At 42.5% G+C, this 19,090-nt stretch overlaps 5 protein-coding genes and 1 pseudogene across 11 annotated transcripts in view; 4 read left to right on the top strand and 2 right to left on the bottom strand.

Moving 5' to 3' along the window:
• The window catches only part of LOC113454141 (GTPase IMAP family member 8-like), a 169,970-nt gene that overhangs the window by 58,772 nt on the left and 92,108 nt on the right, over nucleotides 1–19,090 (top strand).
• Nucleotides 1–19,090, top strand: part of LOC113454669 (NAD(P)(+)--arginine ADP-ribosyltransferase 2-like) — a 282,768-nt gene that overhangs the window by 183,671 nt on the left and 80,007 nt on the right. The gene's annotated exons all lie outside the window — the stretch shown is intronic.
• Nucleotides 1–19,090, bottom strand: part of LOC148123724 (GTPase IMAP family member 5-like) — a 373,254-nt pseudogene that overhangs the window by 274,812 nt on the left and 79,352 nt on the right. The gene's annotated exons all lie outside the window — the stretch shown is intronic.
• Nucleotides 1–19,090, top strand: part of LOC148123726 (GTPase IMAP family member 9-like) — a 317,013-nt gene that overhangs the window by 230,073 nt on the left and 67,850 nt on the right. The window lies entirely within an intron of this gene.
• LOC113455043 (GTPase IMAP family member 5-like) overlaps nucleotides 1–19,090 on the bottom strand; it is a 63,472-nt gene that overhangs the window by 3,190 nt on the left and 41,192 nt on the right. The window lies entirely within an intron of this gene.
• Nucleotides 1–19,090, top strand: part of LOC148123727 (GTPase IMAP family member 9-like) — a 259,666-nt gene that overhangs the window by 230,095 nt on the left and 10,481 nt on the right. The window lies entirely within an intron of this gene.

The raw sequence follows: 19,090 nt of genomic DNA, 5'->3' as shown, positions 1-19,090 counted from the left end.
CCCCGCCTGGAGCATGTCACGGAAGAATCCAGCCGCTCTAGCGGGTCCCCTTCAAACGGGGAGCACTGACGATTTGCCCCAAGCGCTAGCCCGGCGGAGACACGCATGTGCCGCTGGACTCCACCAGTGGACAAGTCGAACGGCGTGGACTCGCAGGGGTGCGCCTACCTGGCCCCGTCCTCGCGGAAGTCGGTGCTGCTGGCGCGACGGGCCCTGTTCTTCGCGACTTGTTCCCGCCTCCTCCTCTTCCCTCCGGGACAGGGCGAGTGTTAGTGTTTGGGGATAAACCCCCAAGCAGAGTATGCAGCAGCAGTCAAGCCAGGCAGGCAAATGAGAGAGAGAGAGTGGGCCCAAGAGTATACACACACTGGAGACAAAAACACTGTTTGTGGTTTTAAAATAGTTATTTAATACACACAGAGATTAAGAAGTGTCATTCAGTCCATATATCATTATCCAGTATATCCATCCAGTTATCAAGTCCATTAACAGTAAATACAATGTCCTTATCTGCTTGTAATCTTCTCCTTCTGATACCTTTCTCTCAAGGACAACGCTGAATCCTCAGCTCACCAGGCAAACAGTCTTTGTGTTCAGTTGAAATGGTATCTGGCACAGTAGCCTCCAAGAGTAAGCAGATAGACGTTCCAACACAGCAGGCAGCAGACCAGAACCAGAACCAGGTGCATCCAGAAGCCGGATCTATTACGTTTCCTTTCTACTTTTATTACTGCCTGCAACCGCACCCACAATGACATTGCAGTTTCTTGCTTAAAGCTACATAGACACTTAATCCTAGGTTTACATATTTATTCAACCCAAACCTGGTTGGTGTATCCATATACCCAACATTCTCCCCTTTTGGGTGATATAAATATGTAATGCCTTTACATTCTAAACCCATATTTTTCACAACTCTTTAGATGCTTAATAGCACCTTGGGCTTTAGTAAAATGATCAGCTACATTGTCCTCCGACATGCAGTACTCCAGCTGTATCAATTTACTCTGTACAGATTGTCTTACATTAAGATACCTCAAATCTGTATGTTTACTTCTCGTTTAACTGCAATATTAGTGGCCATTTGAATTGCTGCCTGATTATCTTCATGTACAACTATAGGGTAATGTACAGTCATACCCATATCCTTCAACATTTGTTTGTACATAATCAACTCAGTACACAATAAAGATAAACAGGAGAATTCTGCCTCCATAGTAGACAAACTTATATGCTGTTGCCTTATAGACTTCCAGCCTATTAACGTCTTACCCAGCATTATGGCTGTTCCTGAAGTCGACTTTCTAGTATCTCTTTCTGCTGCAAAACTAGCATCTGCATAAGCACTCAATACGAGATCACCTTTTGGTTCTAAATACAGTGCATGGTGTAATGTACCTTTAAGATATCTTAAGATTCTTTTCAATGCTATCCAGTGACATTGAAGCGGATCATTATTGTGTCGAGCCAGCTGATTAATACTAAAAGCAATATCTGGCCTTGACCAATTGCTAATATATGATAAGCTACCAACCAAAGATTGATACAGTTCCTTATCACATTTGGGACTTTGTGTATCCATTTTGCAAATATCCTGACTCATTGGAGTCTTTGCAGGCTTACAAAGTTCCATCTTATAATCTATTAGCATTTTAGATATCTTATCTTCCTGAGATATCCTAAAACCTTTCTGTGTTCTCAGTATATTCAATCCTAGATATCTCTTTATCTCCCCTAATTGCTTGATTTTTATCTTCTTACCTAATGATGCTATTATTTCATTTGCTTCATCATTAGTTTTAGTTATCAGAGCAATATCATCAGTAAACAACAATAATAATGATATTTTCCCATTCTTTTCTCTCTTAAATAGACATGGGTCGGCTAAACCAGCTTTAAAACCTATATTGGTCAGTTCCTTCACAATATACTGGTTCCATTCATAGCCCGATTGTTTAAGACCATAGAGGCTCTTCTTTAATAACCAACAATCATTATCATTATTATTGTCTCCTTTAAATCCATTAGGCCTTTTCATATAAACAGTATGTCTTAGTGGAGCATGCAAGTAAGCAGTTTCCACATCTAAATGGTTAACTATATATTGCTTGCTTGCTGCCCACACTAATGCTGCCCTTAAAGTTGCTGCTTTCAGACTAGGTGCAAATACTTCATCATAGTCTTTTGCACTTTGTCTAAAGCCTTGGGCTACTAACCTTGCCTTATGGATTGTGTTTCCATCTTTATCTGTTTTTATTTTAAAAATCCATTTGCAGCCAATGGGTTTTTCATTACTAGGTAATCTCACGTTCTCATACACTTTCATATCCTTCAGAGACTTCAATTCTTTATTAATTGCTGAATACCAATTTTCTTTCTCTTTAGAAGGATATCTTCTTATCTCATCCACAGTATTTGGAATTCTATTTTCCTGGCACACTGTGTTAGCCTGGTATCTATCAGGCGATCTAGAAATACGTGTAGTCCTTCTGGGTATTACTGGGCTTGGTTGAGTTACTACCTGTTCCTCATCTTCAGCTATTTCTTCCTCTAGGGGCTGTACTTCTTCCTGTACTTCTTGCTTTACTTCTTTCTTAAAGTTACAGGGATACTTAATGGGATTTCTATATGATTCAATAATCACCTCGTTATTGCTATCCTGCTCTAACTTATCCCATCCTACGTTCTCTAGAAATTGGGCATTGGCACTACATAACACCTTAGATGTGCCTTTCTCCCAAAATCTATATGCCCTATGGTTAGCTTGATAACCAACGAAGAATAATTGTTTAGCTCTATGTTGCCCTTTACGCCTGAGTTGTGTAGGTATATGCACCCATGCTGGTGCACCAAATGTGTGCAGGTAACTCAAATTAGGCTTCCTGCCATGCCACATGGTGAATGGTATTTCACCAGTGGTTGAGTTAACCACGTTATTTAATAAATTATTAGCACACATTGTGGCCTCCCCCCACAAAGAATCAGGTAACCCAGAATCAGTTATCATAGTACGGGTCATCGCCTGCAATGTTTGGCCTCGCCTTTCAACAAATGCATTGTGCTGTGGTCTGTATGGTGCAGATGTCTTATGAGCTATTCCAGCTGCCTTTAATCTATTCTGGAATTTGCTATTAACAAATTCCGTGCCATTATCTGTCACCAGGGTTATAATTTGCCGTTTGGTTTTTCTTTCAGCAAACCTTAACCAATTGAAGAAATGTTGATATGTTTCAGTTTTGCTTTTCATTAAATAGCAAAACCCATATCTAGAGTAATGGTCCATAATGCTCAGTATATATCGAGCACCCCCCATACTGGGTTTCTTTGGACCTATAATGTCTGCAAATACTACTTCTAAAGGTTCTTTAGTTTTGAAACCATTTAGCCTATTTGCAGGCATTATTTTACTCTTATCTTCACAACAGACATTACAACGCAAATACTTATCACAGGGCTTTAACCTTATTCCTTCAGATAACTCTACTGTACGTTTTAGCATTTTAAAATTCACATGCCCCAAACGCCTATGCAATAAATGGATACATTCATCATGAGGCATGTCATTATTAAATACAGTCTGTGCCTCCCTTTCTTACTATCATGTAAGACATATAATGCTCCATTTAAAGCTGCAGTTACCTTTTGTTATCTCTCTCCAGTATGCACTTATTATTCTTCATATCACAATTGCTAAACATGGCCAGTTCAAAGGATTTCTTTGGCTTCTTTACATTCTGGCTTTTTCCTTTTCTGCAGAATCTTGCCAAATGTCCTCTGCCTCCACAATTAAAACACTTTTTAATTGTGTATGCCGTTGAAGATAACTTCTCTTCCTCCTGGTGCTTTACTTTACACAGCTGGTTTCTCTCAGGCTTTGAAGATAATTTCTCTTCATTATTCTTATCTTCCCTCAGCTGGTCACGTTCACTCCTTCTCCTGGCTTCTTCTAATAGCCTGCCGGTTATCTCAGTTACTGATAAACTGTCTTTTGGCAACACCTCTAATGCAGTCACAAAATCATCATAGCTTCGATCCAAAGAAGACAGTATGATGTATACTTGTTGCAACTCATTAAATATAAGCTCTTTTTCTTGCAGTTCTTGAAAAATGCTTTTCATACAGTTTAAATGAGTTAACATGTCTCCATTTATCTCAAGATGTGTTCTAAACAGCTTCCGTGTAAGATTGATATGAGCTCCTACACTGTCTCGAACATAAATCCTCTTGAGATTATCCCAGCAATCTGCAGCATTTTCCACTCCACGGATATGAATGAGTTGCTGGTCAGACAGAGTGAGACCTATGATGCACAAAGCCTGTTCATTCTTTCGTTCATAGTCCTGTATCAGTTTATAATCCTCTTCATCGTTAGGATTTAAGTTTGATACATCTGGTGGGTTTGCTATTATGTCCCACAAGCCTTCTCTTCGTAGAAGTAAACTACATTTCATTGACCATGAAACATAGTTTGTTCCATCTAGTCTGGATATCATGGACAGACTTGGCAAATTTACTTGTGCCATTGCTCTTGTGAAAAATAACTATTTAACAAACAGTTTGTATTTACAGTAATGTGCAACTCCCACCGGCTCTCACTGCTATATCCTGGTTAGTTAGACTGTGCACTCTGCTGGGCCCATAACCAATGTTAGTGTTTGGGGATAAACCCCCAAGCAGAGTATGCAGCAGCAGTCAAGCCAGGCAGGCAAATGAGAGAGAGAGAGTGGGCCCAAGAGTATACACACACTGGAGATAAAAACACTGTTTGTGGTTTTAAAATAGTTATTTAATACACACAGAGATTAAGAAGTGTCATTCAGTCCATATATCATTATCCAGTATATCCATCCAGTTATCAAGTCCATTAACAGTAAATACAATGTCCTTATCTGCTTGTAATCTTCTCCTTCTGATACCTTTCTCTCAAGGACAACGCTGAATCCTCAGCTCACCAGGCAAACAGTCTTTGTGTTCAGTTGAAATGGTATCTGGCACAGTAGCCTCCAAGAGTAAGCAGATAGACGTTCCAACACAGCAGGCAGCAGACCAGAACCAGAACCAGGTGCATCCAGAAGCCGGATCTATTACGTTTCCTTTCTACTTTTATTACTGCCTGCAACCGCACCCACAATGACATTGCAGTTTCTTGCTTAAAGCTACATAGACACTTAATCCTAGGTTTACATATTTATTCAACCCAAACCTGGTTGGTGTATCCATATACCCAACAGCGAGCCTGCGGTGCAATTCAAGCGGCGAGACAACCCGGTTTCGGGGGAGCGGGTGCTCCGCTCCAGACACGAGAATCCGCTGGGCTCTCATGAAAGACGCAATCAAAGCCCAGGAAAGAGCTTAGCCCACTTGCTCGTCGGAGCGAACTGGCTCGCTCGCTGATCGCCGGAGCCAGCGGTTCGGGTCCGAACGGGTCCGAACCGGGAGAATCCCACCCAAGAGGAGAGAAGTTGAGAGACAGCTAACCCGTCTTTCGAACTTCTGAGCCCCAAGTTTTGTCGAGTTGTACCACACTGTTGATGAGGTCCTTTTTGTGGGATCTGTTTCGAGGAGAAGCAAAAATCTCAAGATGAAAAAGGTGGAAAGGGTTTTTTTTGGGGGGTGGAGACTGGAATCTTGTTTGCCCCCCCTGGGATAATGTTTTTCCTCTGGAATCTACTTCTTGGAAATAAAACGACATTTAAACCATCGTCTGGGCAGTTATGTTATTCCCTGAAATGGTGGTGTTACTTACTTCATGTGTTATGTATGTATGTCTATATGTCTATATCTACCAATATCTATCTATCCACCTTTGTCTCTCTCTCTCTTTCTCTCTGTCCATTTATCTTTAGCTAGCGAGCTAACACTATATCTATATCTTTCTCTAGCTCTATCCATCATCTATCTTTATATCTCGAAGTCTATATCTATTTATCTCTGTCTCTATCTCTATCTCCATCTATTTATCTATCTATATAACATCTATGCATCCATCCACTTATCTCTTTATCTCTAATCTCTATCCATCTATCTATCTCTGTATCTAGCTAACACTATATATCTATCCATCTATCTTCATCTCTATCATCTATCTATCTATCTATCTATCTATCTATCTATCTATCTATCTATCTCCATCTATATATGTCTGTCCATCCATCCATCCACCTATCTCTTTATCTCTCATTTCTATCCATTTATTTATCTATCTGTCCATCTATCATTATCTATATTTATATCATCTATTTATCTATCTTTATGTATATCTATCTATCTACCTACCTACCTACCTACCTACCTACCTATCTATCATCTATCTAGTTATCTATATCTATCCATCTCTATCTCTATACCTCTATCTATCTATCTATCTATCTATCTATCTATCTATCTATCTATCTATCTATCTCTATCCATCTCTATATCTATCTATCTATCTATCTATCTATCTATCTATCTATCTATCTATCTATCTCCATCTCTCTATATATCTCTATCTATCTATCTATCTATCTATCTATCTATCTATCTATCTATCTTATCTATATCTCTCTATCTCTATCTATCTATCTATCTATCTATCTATCTATCCATCTATCTATCTATCATCTATCTATCTCTATCGATCTCTATCGATCTATCTATCTATCTATCTATCTATCTATCTATCTATCTATCTATCTCTCTCTCTATCTCTATCTATCTATCTATCTATCTATCTATCTATCTATCTACTTATCTATATCTATCCATCTCTATCTCTATACATCTATCTATCTATCTATCTATCTATCTATCTATCCTCTTTCTGTCATCTATCTATCTCTGTTTCTATCCATCCATCCATTTATCCATCTATTTATCATTCCTCTTCCTCCCCTTCTTCTTCTTCTTCCTCTTCCTCCTCCTTTTACAAACCCGACTCCTTTCCGGCCCCAATGATGTTACCTAGTTGGGTCATAAAAGAACTGGAAGCAAAACGAATATCACAGGGGCTGCTCCAAAGAAGAGGGGTGTGTGTGTGTGTGTGAGAGAGAGAGTGTGTGTGTGTGTGAGTGTGTGTGGGAGTGGGTGGGTGTGACCAGAAGGCAGGACCAGAAGCAACAGATGGAAACTGATCCAGGAGAGAAGCAACCTGCAATGAAGAGGAAACATCCCCACAGGCAGGACCCTTGGCCCGTGGAACTGCTCGCCACCAGAAGTTGGGGGAGCTCCATCGCTGGAGGGTTTTTTTAAAGCAGAGATTGGAGAGCCCTTTGTCCAGCATGGTATTGAGTCTCCTGCTTGAGAAGGGGGTGGGGTTGGACTAGAGGACCTCTGAGGACCCTTCCAACTCTCTCATTCTGGGATTCTGTCCGGGGCTCCTGCTTGAGGACATGGGGGTTGGACTAGAGCACCTCCGAGGACCCTTCCCATGCTGTGATTCTGTTAAGGTCTCCTCTTTGAGCAAGGGGAGGGGGGTGGATTAGTTGACTTCTGAGGTTCCCTTCCAACAGTTCTTCTGTTAAGGGTCTCCGCCTTGAGCAGGGGGGTTGGACTAGAAGACCTCTGAGGTCCCTCCCGACTCTGATTCAGTAATTCTGCTGGGGCAGAGGGTTGGGCTGGATGACCTCCTAGGTGCCTTCCCAACTCTTAGGAGTCTCTTATATCTCCTGCTGGAGCGGGGGGGGGAGTCGGGCTAGATGATCTCTGAGCCTCCTTTCCGTCCTCCTGGAAGTCACCTGTGCGAGGCAGGGTGGGGGTTGGGCTGGATGAGCTCCCAGGTCCCTTCCCAACTCTTAGGATTCTCTTATGTCTCCTGCTGGAGCAGGGGGCTCAGGCTAGATGACCTCTGGCTTTTGGGAGAGAGGCTTGGGGTGGGGGGAGGGAAGCGGCCGTTGGGCTTTGAAAAGAGACAGAGCAAACCCGCCTGTTTCCTGTTGCTGGGCTCCTGGTGTCTCTGTGTGTGTGTGTGTGTGTGTGTGTGTGTGTGTGTGTGTGTTGTTTGTTTGTTTGTGTAGGGGGGGGCTCTTTTCCTCTCTCCTTTTCTTTCCAGTCAAGTGATTTCTAGGCAGCCCAGCGAGACTTTTCCCTTCCTTTGGCTGTTGAGATGCGGCTGAAAATTCTCCCCCCGTCCTTCCTGCCATTGGGGAGGGGAAGAGCAGAGGGCTGGACTACATGACTTCCCAGGTCCCTTCCAGCTATGATTCTGTCAGGGGCTACTGCTAGAGCAGGGGCTTGGTCTAGATGACCTCTGAGGTCCCTTCCGACTGTATGATTCTGTCAGGGGCTCCTCCTGGAGCAGGGGGCCATTTTGAGCCTTTTATCAGGTCAAAAACAACCCAGAAAATGGCTCGAAAATGGCCTGAAGAACTGCCTGAGAAGGCCTCAAGAATAGCCCCAAAAAAGCCGAAAAACAGCCTGAAAATGGGCCAAGAACCCCCCCCAAAAAAAACTGCCTAAAAAGTCATGAAAACGCCCCCAAAACTCCCTGAGATGGCCTGAAAAGCTACCTGAGAAATGGCCTGCAAATGGGCCAAAAAAACTTCCCACAAAATGCCTGATAAATGGCCTGAAAAAACTGCCTGAAAAGGCCCGAAAAACTGCCTCAGAAATGGCTGAAAAATGGCCTGCAAATGGGCCAAAAATGCCCCCTAAAATGCCTGAAAAATGGCCTGAAGAACTGCCTGAAAATGCCCGAAAAACTGACTGAGAAATGGCTAGAAAAACTGACTGAAAAGGCCCAAAAACTGACTGACTGAAAATTGCCTGAGAATGTGTTGGCCAAAAGTGTCTTGTAGCTTTAAGCACAAGAAACTGCAATGTCATTTGGGTGCTTGCAGGCAGTAATAAAAGTAGAAAAGGAAACGTAATAGATCCGGCTTCTGGATGCACCTGGTTCTGTTCCTGATCTGCTGCCTGCTGTGCTGGAACGTTTATCTGCTTACTTTGAGGCTACTGTGCCAGATACCATTTCAAATGAACACAAAGACTGTTTGCTTGGTGAGCTGTGGATTCAGCGTTGTCTTTGAGATAAAGGTATCGGGAGGAGAAGATTTACAAGCAGATAAGGACATTGTATTTACTGTTAATGGACTTGATAACTGGATGGATATACTGGATAATGATATATGGACTGAATGACACTTCTTTAATCTCTGTGTGAATTAAATAACTATTTTAAAACCACAAACAGTGTTTTTGTCTCCAGTGTGTGTATACTCTTGGGCCCACTCTCTCTCTCATTTGCCTGCCTGGCTTGACTGCTGCTGCACACTCTGCTAGGGGTTTATCCCCAAACACTAACAAAATGGCTGAAAAACAGCCTGCAAATAGGCCAAGAATGGCCTGGAAATGGGCCAAAAACACTCCCCAAAACTCCCCCAAATGGCCCCTAAAACTTCCTGCAAAGGCCCCAAAACTGCCTGAGAAATGGCTAGAAAAACTGACTGCGAAATGGCTCGAAAAACTGACTGAAAAGGCCCAAAAACTGATTGAAAAGACCCCAAAACTGACTGAGAAAGGCCCCAAAATGGCCTGAAGAACTGCCTGAAAAGGCCCCAAAACTGCCTGATAAATGGCTAGAAAAGCTGCCTGAGAAATGGCTGGAAAAACTGCCTGAGAAATGGCTGAAAAATGGCCTGCAAATGGGCCAAAATGCCCCCCAAAATGGCCTGAAGAACAGTCTCAAAATACCCCAAATACTGAGGAATGGCTAAAAAAAGCCTCCAAATGGGCCAAAAAGCCCCTGAAAAATGGCCTGAAAAACTGACTGAAAAGGCCCAAAAAATGGGCCAAAAAGCCCCCAAAACTGCCTGAAAATGGACCCCCAAACTGCCTAGAAAAGGGCCCAAAAGCTGTCTAAAAAGGCCTGAAAAACTGCATGAAAAATGGCTGAAAAACATCCTGCAAATAGGCCAAAAATGGCCTGGAAATGGGCCAAAAAACACTCCCCCCTTGTGTTTGTGTGCCCGCTTGTGTGTGTGTGTGTAAGGTGGGTGAGTGGGGGCTCTTTTCCTCTCTCCTTTTCTTTCCACTCACGTGATTTCTAGGCATGGAGCGAGACTTTTCCCTTCCTTTGGCTGTTGAGATGCGGCTGAGAATTCCCCCCCCCCCCACCCCATCCTTCCTGCCATTGGGGAGGGGAAGAGCAGAGGGCTGGACTACATGACCTCCCAGGTCCCTTCCAGCTGTCATTCTATGCTTCAATCAAGGTCTGCAACTTGAACGGGGTTGGGCTAGATGACCTCCAAGGTCCCTTCCAACTGTATGATTCTGTCAGGGGCTCCTGCTGGAGCAGGGGGTTGGGCTAGATGACCTCCCAGATCCCTTCCTTTTTTCTTCCTTTTAATTTCTTTCTAATTTCTTTCTTTCATTCCCTCCTTCCTTTTTACTCCCCCTTTCTCATTCTTTCTTCTTTTTCCCTTCCTTTTTTCTTTCTTGTTTTTCTTTCTTTCCCTCCTTTCTTTCATTCCTTCCTTTTTACTCTCCCTTTTCTTTCTTTCCTTTCTTTCTTTCTCTTTCTGTCTTTGTTTCTTTCTTTTTTTCTTTCTCTTTTTCTTTCTTTTTTCTTTCTAGTTTTCCTTTCTTTCCCTCCTTCCTTTCCTTTCCTTCCTTCCTTTTTACTCCCCCTTTTCTTTTCTTTCTTTCTTTCTTTCTTTCTTTCTTTCTTTCTTTCTTTCTTTCTTCTTTTTCTCCTTTTTTCTTCCTTTTTCTTTCTTTCTAGTTTCTTTTCTTTCCCTCCTTTTTTACTCCCCCTTTCTTTCTCTCTTTCTTTCTTTTTCTCCTTTTTTCTTGTGGTAATATATTTTATTAATCATTTTCTGTAAGTCCTTTGTACAGCCATTTCGCATAGATCTAGGGATTTGCAGACACTCCTGGTGGGGGCAGGATTGCCTTTGCTATGAGTGTTTCATCCTGTTTGATCTGCGGGCTTAGAAGGACCAGGGAAATAGGTGAAGGTTCAAGGTACACAGCAGAGACGTTCCCATGGGACTTTCCGTGCCTGTATGTTCTCATGGGACTTTCCGCAGCTGTATGTTCTCATCCTGTTGAGGTCATTGTTTTCAATTCTGTACTTTCGATTTCTTTCTTAAATAAATACTGCTGCCTGAGTTCTCTCAGGGCTGGCATTTGCTCAGACGTTTCCCTGCGTCTCATTTCAAGTGCCAGACCATCACAAGTGGTGACCCCGACGTGATAGCTTGGAAGAGCTATACGTTCCGACGTGATAGCTTGGAAGGCTATACATTTCCCGCATCCTATACTCATCGTCGCGGACGTCGACTGGGCCCTCATCTTCTTCGCTGGACGGAGATAGATTCTTTTCGTATGTGGGGAGATCTCTCGAAGGCTCAGAAAGAGCACATCAGGGAATTGAGAGGGATCATTGGGAATAGTTTTGGGTTTGGAGTTCGTAGTAGAGGACATGCAATGGGAAAGAAAGAAATTGAGGACTTATTACAGTATGTTTGGAAACATATTCAGTCATACCCAGAGGGAGGTAGTATTAAAGTAGAGTCCTGGAAAAAGATAGGAAAATTTTTGCACGAGGAACCTCGTGCCCCTTCTTCAATTTTGTTAACCTGGAGGGTGGTTATGGATGCGTTAGCTACTTATGAACAACTGCTCCTAGCAACCCCCGAAGAAGGTTTGCCGCCTTACCATGCGGTACGTTTGTTGCCGCCGACGGCACCTCCGGATAAATCCAGAGGACTGTCAGGCGCTGAAAATACTTTGTCAGAAGATAAGAGTTTACCTTTAAGGGTTCAAGTAGATGCAGTTACTGCAGCTATCCAAGAAGCAAAAAATAGAGGGGAATTATCAGGAGATGATTTGGTGGAGTTTGGAGTAGAGATTCAACTTAATCCAGTAGAAATTGGCATGGACGCTGCGTTAAATCCGCAGCGGGAGTGGAAGCCTTTACCTCTCAGAGTTTTAAAGGAAGTTAAGCAAGCAGCAAAAGAGTATGGTGTTAGATCGCCATATACTCAGGCATTGTTAGAAGCAGTTGGTTATGGAAATAAAATGATTCCGGCTGACTGGAAAGCTCTGTTGAATATGATTTTAACTCCAGCTCAATATTTGGTGTTAGATCAGAAATGGAGGCAGCTGGCAGTCCAGAGGGGAACAGCAAATGTTACCCCAGATCAGCTTTATGGAGCTGGTAATTATACAACAGTGGAACAACAGAGAGATGGAATGCCTGAGGAGGGGTTCGTTCTTCTCCCACAATTAATTTTTCAAGCCGTAGGGGCTCTCCCTGACGGCGAAGGTGGTGAGAAGACCTTCACTAACATCAAACAAGGGAACAATGAACCCTATGAAAATTTCATTAGCAGACTGAAATTGGCTATTGAAAGGCAAATTGACAATCAATTCGCCCGGAACGAATTGCTTTTGAAGTTAGCAGTAGAACAAGCTAACACAGATTGCAAAAAGATCTTAAATCCACTTGTAGCAAGTGGAGAGCGAGAGATCGCAGATTTGATTAATGCATGTAGGAAGGTTGGGAGTCAGTCTTTTAACATGGAGACTTTAGCTCTGGCTCTGCAAGCAGGAAATGCTAAAAAGGGAAATTGGTTCAATTGTGGGAAGCCTGGACATTTTAAAGCGCAATGTCGGGCTCCTGGAGGGGGTCAAATTCAGCAAAAAAGAGATTAATGGGACAGGGTGTTCGACCTAAATCAGTGTGCCCGAAATGTAAGAAAGGATACCATTGGGCAAATCAGTGCAGACTTCATTCTGAGGGAAAAAACTAGGAAGCAGGGATCAGGGCATTCTCCATACTCTAAAGAGTGAAGTAATGTCCGAAGGGTTGGAGCCACCAGAGAGAGGTAGGGATCAAATATGGTCGCCAGCTACCAAAGGTTCAGCAGGAATTGATCTTCCATTAGCCGAGGATTTGGAATTGGGGTATCCACATGTAGTTTGTTTAGGGTCAACGGATTTCTACGGACCGTTGCCTCCAGCTTCCGTGGGTCTTCTTTCTAGATCATCGGCTCATAAGCGTAAATTGTTTGTGGTTCCTGGGGTTATTGATTCGGATTATGAGGGTCAGATCAAAATTCAAGTTCATTCACCTGTTCCTCAATCTTTGAAAAAAGGGGATTGTTTTGCACAGCTTTTAGTTTTGCCATATATGTCTTTGGGGGAGTCGGATAGAATTCATCAGGGTGGATTTGGATCTACAGATATGTTTAGTGAGTCTAGTGTGTTTTCCATCATGCAAAATGTCAAGGCTGATCAGAAACCAAAATTAACTCTTTTGGTTGAAGGCAGAAAGTTTATTGGATTGCTGGACACTGGAGCAGATGTCTCGGTGATTAGCGAAAGTGAGTGGCCTAGGGAGTGGCCGACGGATCCTACACCGTCTGTTCGAGGAGTCGGAGGACTTCAAGATGCACGGGTCAGTAGGAGGATTTTTTCTGCCAAAACAAAGCAGGGAAGTGCTATTGCACATTTCCAACCGATCGTTCTGCGCCTTCACGTTAACTTGTGGGGCAGAGATTTGATGCAACAGTTTGATACAAAGGTTGTCATTCATGATGACTGAACACCCACCTGTGGAGTTATTAAAATTACAACTACTCCAGCAGGAGCCAGTGTGGATAGACCAATGGCCTTTGACTAGTGAGAAATTAGTTCATTTACATGAATTGGTTCAACAACAATTAGAAAAGGGACATATAGTGCCTACCACTAGTCCTTATAATTCTCCAGTTTTTGTTATCAAGAAGAAATCTGGGAAAATGAGATTTCTTCATGATTTGAGGGGGATAAATGCAATCTTAAAGCCAATGGGCCCACTACAGTGTGGGACACCTAATCCTAATTTAATACCTGATGGATGGAACATAAGAGTGTTAGATTTGCAAGATGCTTTCTTCTCCATTCCTCTGCACCCTGACGATGTAGATTTGTTTGCTTTCACTATTTTGAGTATAAACCAGGGGCAGCCCGCTAAGCGATATGCATGGACTGTCCTTCCGCAGGGAATGTTAAATAGTCCTACCATGTGTCAAATGTTTGTAGATTGGGCTTTGCAACCTTTCCGGAGTAAATTCCCGGATTGGAAGGTTTATCATTACATGGATGATATTTTGATAGCTGCTAATATTTCTGATGCTGCAATGAATTCTGCTGTCATTCTTTTAACTGCTATGCTGAAGGAGAAAGGGCTGATAGTCAGCCCTGAGAAATTGCAAAAAGAATATCCTTTTGCCTATTTAGGTCATAAATTATTCCTGAGTCACATTACACCCCTGAAATTGGAATTTGTTCTTCCTGATCCTTTAACTTTGGTAGGTCTACAACAATTTTTGGGTCATATAAATTGGATCATACCGTATTTGGGTTTAACTACCCTTCAATTAAGTCCTTTGTTTCAAGCTTTGGCTAGTGCTAAGCAAGCATCTGACATAATAACCCTGAATAAAGAGCATAAGGGGATTTTGTCATTGATTGAGCAAGCTTTAAGCCGTAGGTGGACAGATAGATGCTTGCCAGATTGTCCATTATCAGTGATTTTAATCTCAGAACGAAGGGCTACTGCATTGATAGTTCAGGTAAAAGAAAAAACAGCTTTAAGGATTCTGGAATGGATTCATTTGTCTCATACGCCATCAAAATCCATAAATTGTGTCACAGAACAGCTCGCTGATATTTTTAATCGTGCTCGTCAGCGCTGCAAGGCTATTGCTGGTATGGAACCAGTAACATGTTATGTTCCTTTTGCTTTAGCTACCTGGGAACAAATGATTTGCAATAGTGAGTTTTTGCAGGTTTTGGTAGATTCCTGGCCAGGGAGGTTTTCTTGTCATCCTCCAGCCGATCCCAGGTTATCTTTGTATAAATCAGTTAGAATTAATTTAGCAAATCTTTTTGTGACTCAGCCTATATCAGATGATCCTACAATTTTTACTGATGGAGGGAAAGTTTTTGGTGCTTGTGTTTGGAAAGATAAATCTGGAATTTGGCATACAAAAGTGACATCAGAGCAGAAGTCTGCCCAGCAGGCAGAACTTGCTGCTGTAGTTTTGGCCTTTCAAAATTTTCAAAATCAGGCTTTTAATCTAATAGTGGATTCTTTGTATGTATATAATTTTGTTACCCTTTGCAGCAGGTTCCTATTTGTCTCCTGGAATATCACCTAATATTTTAAAATTGCTTTTGTTATTGCAAGGATGTTTGGAGCAGCGTGTGCATGCATGTTTTGTTGCCCACATTCGTAGTCATAGTAATTTGCCTGGAATTTTATCACAAGGTAATGCCAAAGCTGACAGTGCTGTAACTTCAGTTCTCACTGTCCAGCCATGGGACAGCCATAGTTATTTTCATCAAAATGCTAAAGCGTTGGCACATCAATTTAAGCTTAGTACTGCAGAAGCTGCTGCCATAATTCAACAATGTCCAACTTGTTCAAAGCAAGGCACGGCTATCCCTATGGGAGTCAACCCCAGGGGGTTGAAACCTTCAATGATTTGGCAAATGGATGTTACTCAATATCCATCATTTGCACCTTGGAAGTATATACATGTGACTGTGGATACTTATTCAGGATTCCTAATGGCTACTCCTCAAAGAGGTGAAGCAGTTAAACATGTCATCAATCATTGCATTAAGACATTTTCAGTTGCTGGTACGCCTCAAACCTTAAAAACAGACAATGGTGCAGCTTATCGGAGCACAGTCTTTGATCAGTTTTGCAAACAGTGGTCCGTGGAACATAAATTTGGGATTCCATACAATTCCACAGGACAGGCTATTGTGGAGCGTTATAATGGCATGCTCAAGAACATGTTAGCTAAATTAAATAAAAAAGGAGGGAAGCTCCTGGGGCTTCCGGCAATTCAAGATCATTTAAATCTAGCTTTGTATACTTTAAATTTTTTAAATTTGTCTGGTAACCCCCCTGCGAGTGCGGCCAGCAGGCATTTTTCTTCCCCTTCTACAGATGCGGTGAGACCTCGGGTGTTGGTGCGGTTCCTTCCGGATCCAGCATGGGTTCCTGCTGAGCTGATTACGTGGGGACGTGGTTATGCAGCAGTCGAACATCTTGGTCAAATTCGTTGGGTTCCTGGTCGGTGCGTTCGACCTGATCATTCGCAGGCACAGGAAAAGGAGGTTTCGGAGAAGCAGGATGGCGTTTCTGTGGTTCCTGATTCTCTTGATGCCGGCAGTCCAGGTGCGGCGCTGTGAAGGCTGGGAAAAGATGACTGCTTATCTGAGATTGCCAACTTGTATGCAGCAGGTTCCTTTGGGGAATCGGACTAAATTGATCTGCAAACAGCGGCATCCTTTGATTTTTCCAGCATATTGGTCCTGGCATAAGGATCAAGACATTCTTTACTTGGGACCTGATAAGGATATTACATCTTCAGCCTGTGCTACAACTCTGATCCTGTTTAATGTTTCTGTTTCAGACTATGGACAATATTGGTGTCAATTGGAGTTGCCTAAGTTACCTTACACAGACTCTCTTTCCATTCGTCTTATGCCTCCACGGACTCTAATACGGAGGCGGAGAGCTGCTATTATCTCAGAGACTAGAGACCTTGGTGATAATTTATGGAAAGAGAATTCCTACATCAAGGACGTTCGGATTGCATCAAAGAGTTTAAATGTAACTAATTGTTGGCTTTGTATGCATGTACCTGGGTCTGGGAAAGGTGGAGTTTTGTTACATGGTGTTCCTTTGAGTGAGCGAACCAGTGCTAATTTAGAATTTAAACATTGGCTTGACTGGGGCCCGGATCCCGAAGAGTGGAATCAAACATTGTTCACAACAAAGGTAGCTTTCACTACCAAAGCATCGGTTTGTTCCGTCCCCTGTAGGGACTCAATCTATTTTGCTGGGAAATACTACACTCTGCAAGAAGGTGATTCCTTTGCAGGGGATGTATGTCTTGTGTTGCCAGGAATAATACGGTGGATGGATGTAATGGGGTGATTCAGACATCATCCTCCTTGGACAAAGCATTAAGGACTAAATTGGATTGTTGCATTAATCAGACAGTTACAAGCAGAACGGATATTCAACATGGGGCATATGTTCTCTGTACTTGGATGTGGTTAATGTGGAGTTGGGAAAGTGAGGCCTCCGATAATACCTATCATAAGCATTTAAAATACTTTCCTCTTCCGGATGGGTTATGGTTGTTATGTGGGGACACTGCCTATCAACAATGGCCAAAGGATTGGTCTGGAGTGTGTACTATAGGATTTGTAATTCCTGTCATCTATAAATTAGAGGGTTTACCGATTGGGATGCCTATTCGTAACCGCCGAGAAGTTGATTCTGGCCTAACTATAGGTGGTAATTTGTGGACTCAGATTTCTAGGGCGGCGATCCCACCTTTGGGAATAGCTATGAACTATAGAGATATTCATATTTTAAATAATTTTACTGTTGCTATGTTTAATGATACTATTAGAAGCATTAAGATGTTGAATGAGGAAGTGTCTGAAATTCGCCAAGTTACTTTACAAAATCGTTATGCTTTAGACATAATGTTAGCTGCCAAAGGAGGAGTGTGTGCCTTAATTCATTCACATTGTGTTTTTATACATAATTATGAGCCTAACATTACAAGAACTGTTCATGATATGGAAGACCGCATAACTGAACACGAAGCAGGAAAAGATGGCTTCAATAAGTCACTTTGGACTTTGCTATGGGATTGGCTTCCTGACAGCTCATGGTTACGTTTATTGCTTCAATCAGTTTTAGTAATTGTTGCTATACTTATTATGTTATGTTGCTGTATTCAATGTATTCCTAATCTATTTCAAATGTGTACCTCAGCCTTTCAACGTATGGGACCAGGTCGCGAGGAACTGTGTATTATGCACTAAAACACCCCCATCTTTGAATAAATAAAAAAGGAGGGAATGTAGTAATATATTTTATTAATCATTTTCTGTAAGTCCTTTGTACAGCCATTTCGCATAGATCTAGGGATTTGCAGACACTCCTGGTGGGGGCAGGATTGCCTTTGCTATGAGTGTTTCATCCTGTTTGATCTGCGGGCTTAGAAGGACCAGGGAAATAGGTGAAGGTTCAAGGTACACAGCAGAGACGTTCCCATGGGACTTTCCGTGCCTGTATGTTCTCATGGGACTTTCCGCAGCTGTATGTTCTCATCCTGTTGAGGTCATTGTTTTCAATTCCGTACTTTCGATTTCTTTCTTAAATAAATACTGCTGCCTGAGTTCTCTCGGGGCTGGCATTTGCTCAGACGTTTCCCTGCGTCTCATTTCAAGTGCCAGACCACCACATTTTCTTTCTTTCTTTCTTTCTTTCTAGTTTCTTTCTTTCCTTTCTTTCCCTCCTTCCTTTTTACTCCCCCTTTCTCATTCTTTCTCCTTTTTTCTTTCTAGTTCTTCTTTCTTGCCCTCCTTCCTTTCTTTCCTTCCTTCCTTTTTACTTCCCCTTTCTTTCTCTCTTTCTTTCTTTCTTTCTTTCTTTCTTTCTTTCTTTCTTTCTTTCTTTCTTTCTTTTCTTTCTTTCTCCTTTTTTCTTGTCGGGCTAGATGACCTGTGGCTTTTGGGAGAGAGGCTTGGGGGGGGAGGGAAGCGGCCATTGGGATTTGAAGAAGAGACAGAGGAAACCCGCCTGTTTCCTGTTGCTGGGTTCCTGGTGTCTTGGTCTGTGTGTGTGTGTGTGTGTGTTTGTGTGCGCTTGTGTGTATGTGTGTAAGGGGGGGGGGCTCTTTTCCTCTCTCCTTTTCTTTCCAGTCACGTGATTTCTAGGCAGCCGAGCAAGACTTTTCCCTTCCTTTGGTTGTTGAGATGCGGCTGAGAATTCCCCCCCCACATCTTTCCTGCCATTGGGGAGGGGAAGAGCAGAGGGCTGGACTACATGACCTCCCAGGTCCCGTCCAGCTGTCATTCTATGCTTCAATCAAGGTCTGCAGCTTGAACGGGGTTGGGCTAGATGACCTCTAAGGTCCCTTCCAACTGTATGATTCTGTCAGGGACTCCTGCTGGAGCAGGGGGATGGGCTAGATGACCTCTAAGGTCCCTTCCTTTTTTCTTCCTTTTAATTTCTTTCTAATTTCTTTCTTTCATTCCCTCCTTCCTTTTTACTCCCCCTTTCTCATTCTTTTTCTTCTTT

This window comes from Pseudonaja textilis, unplaced genomic scaffold (genome assembly GCF_049901715.1).
Source record: "Pseudonaja textilis isolate UNSWEBS1 unplaced genomic scaffold, rPseTex1.2 PTEXSCF22, whole genome shotgun sequence".
Lineage (NCBI taxonomy): Eukaryota > Metazoa > Chordata > Lepidosauria > Squamata > Elapidae > Pseudonaja > Pseudonaja textilis.
This window is presented reverse-complemented; position numbering and strand designations above follow the sequence as displayed.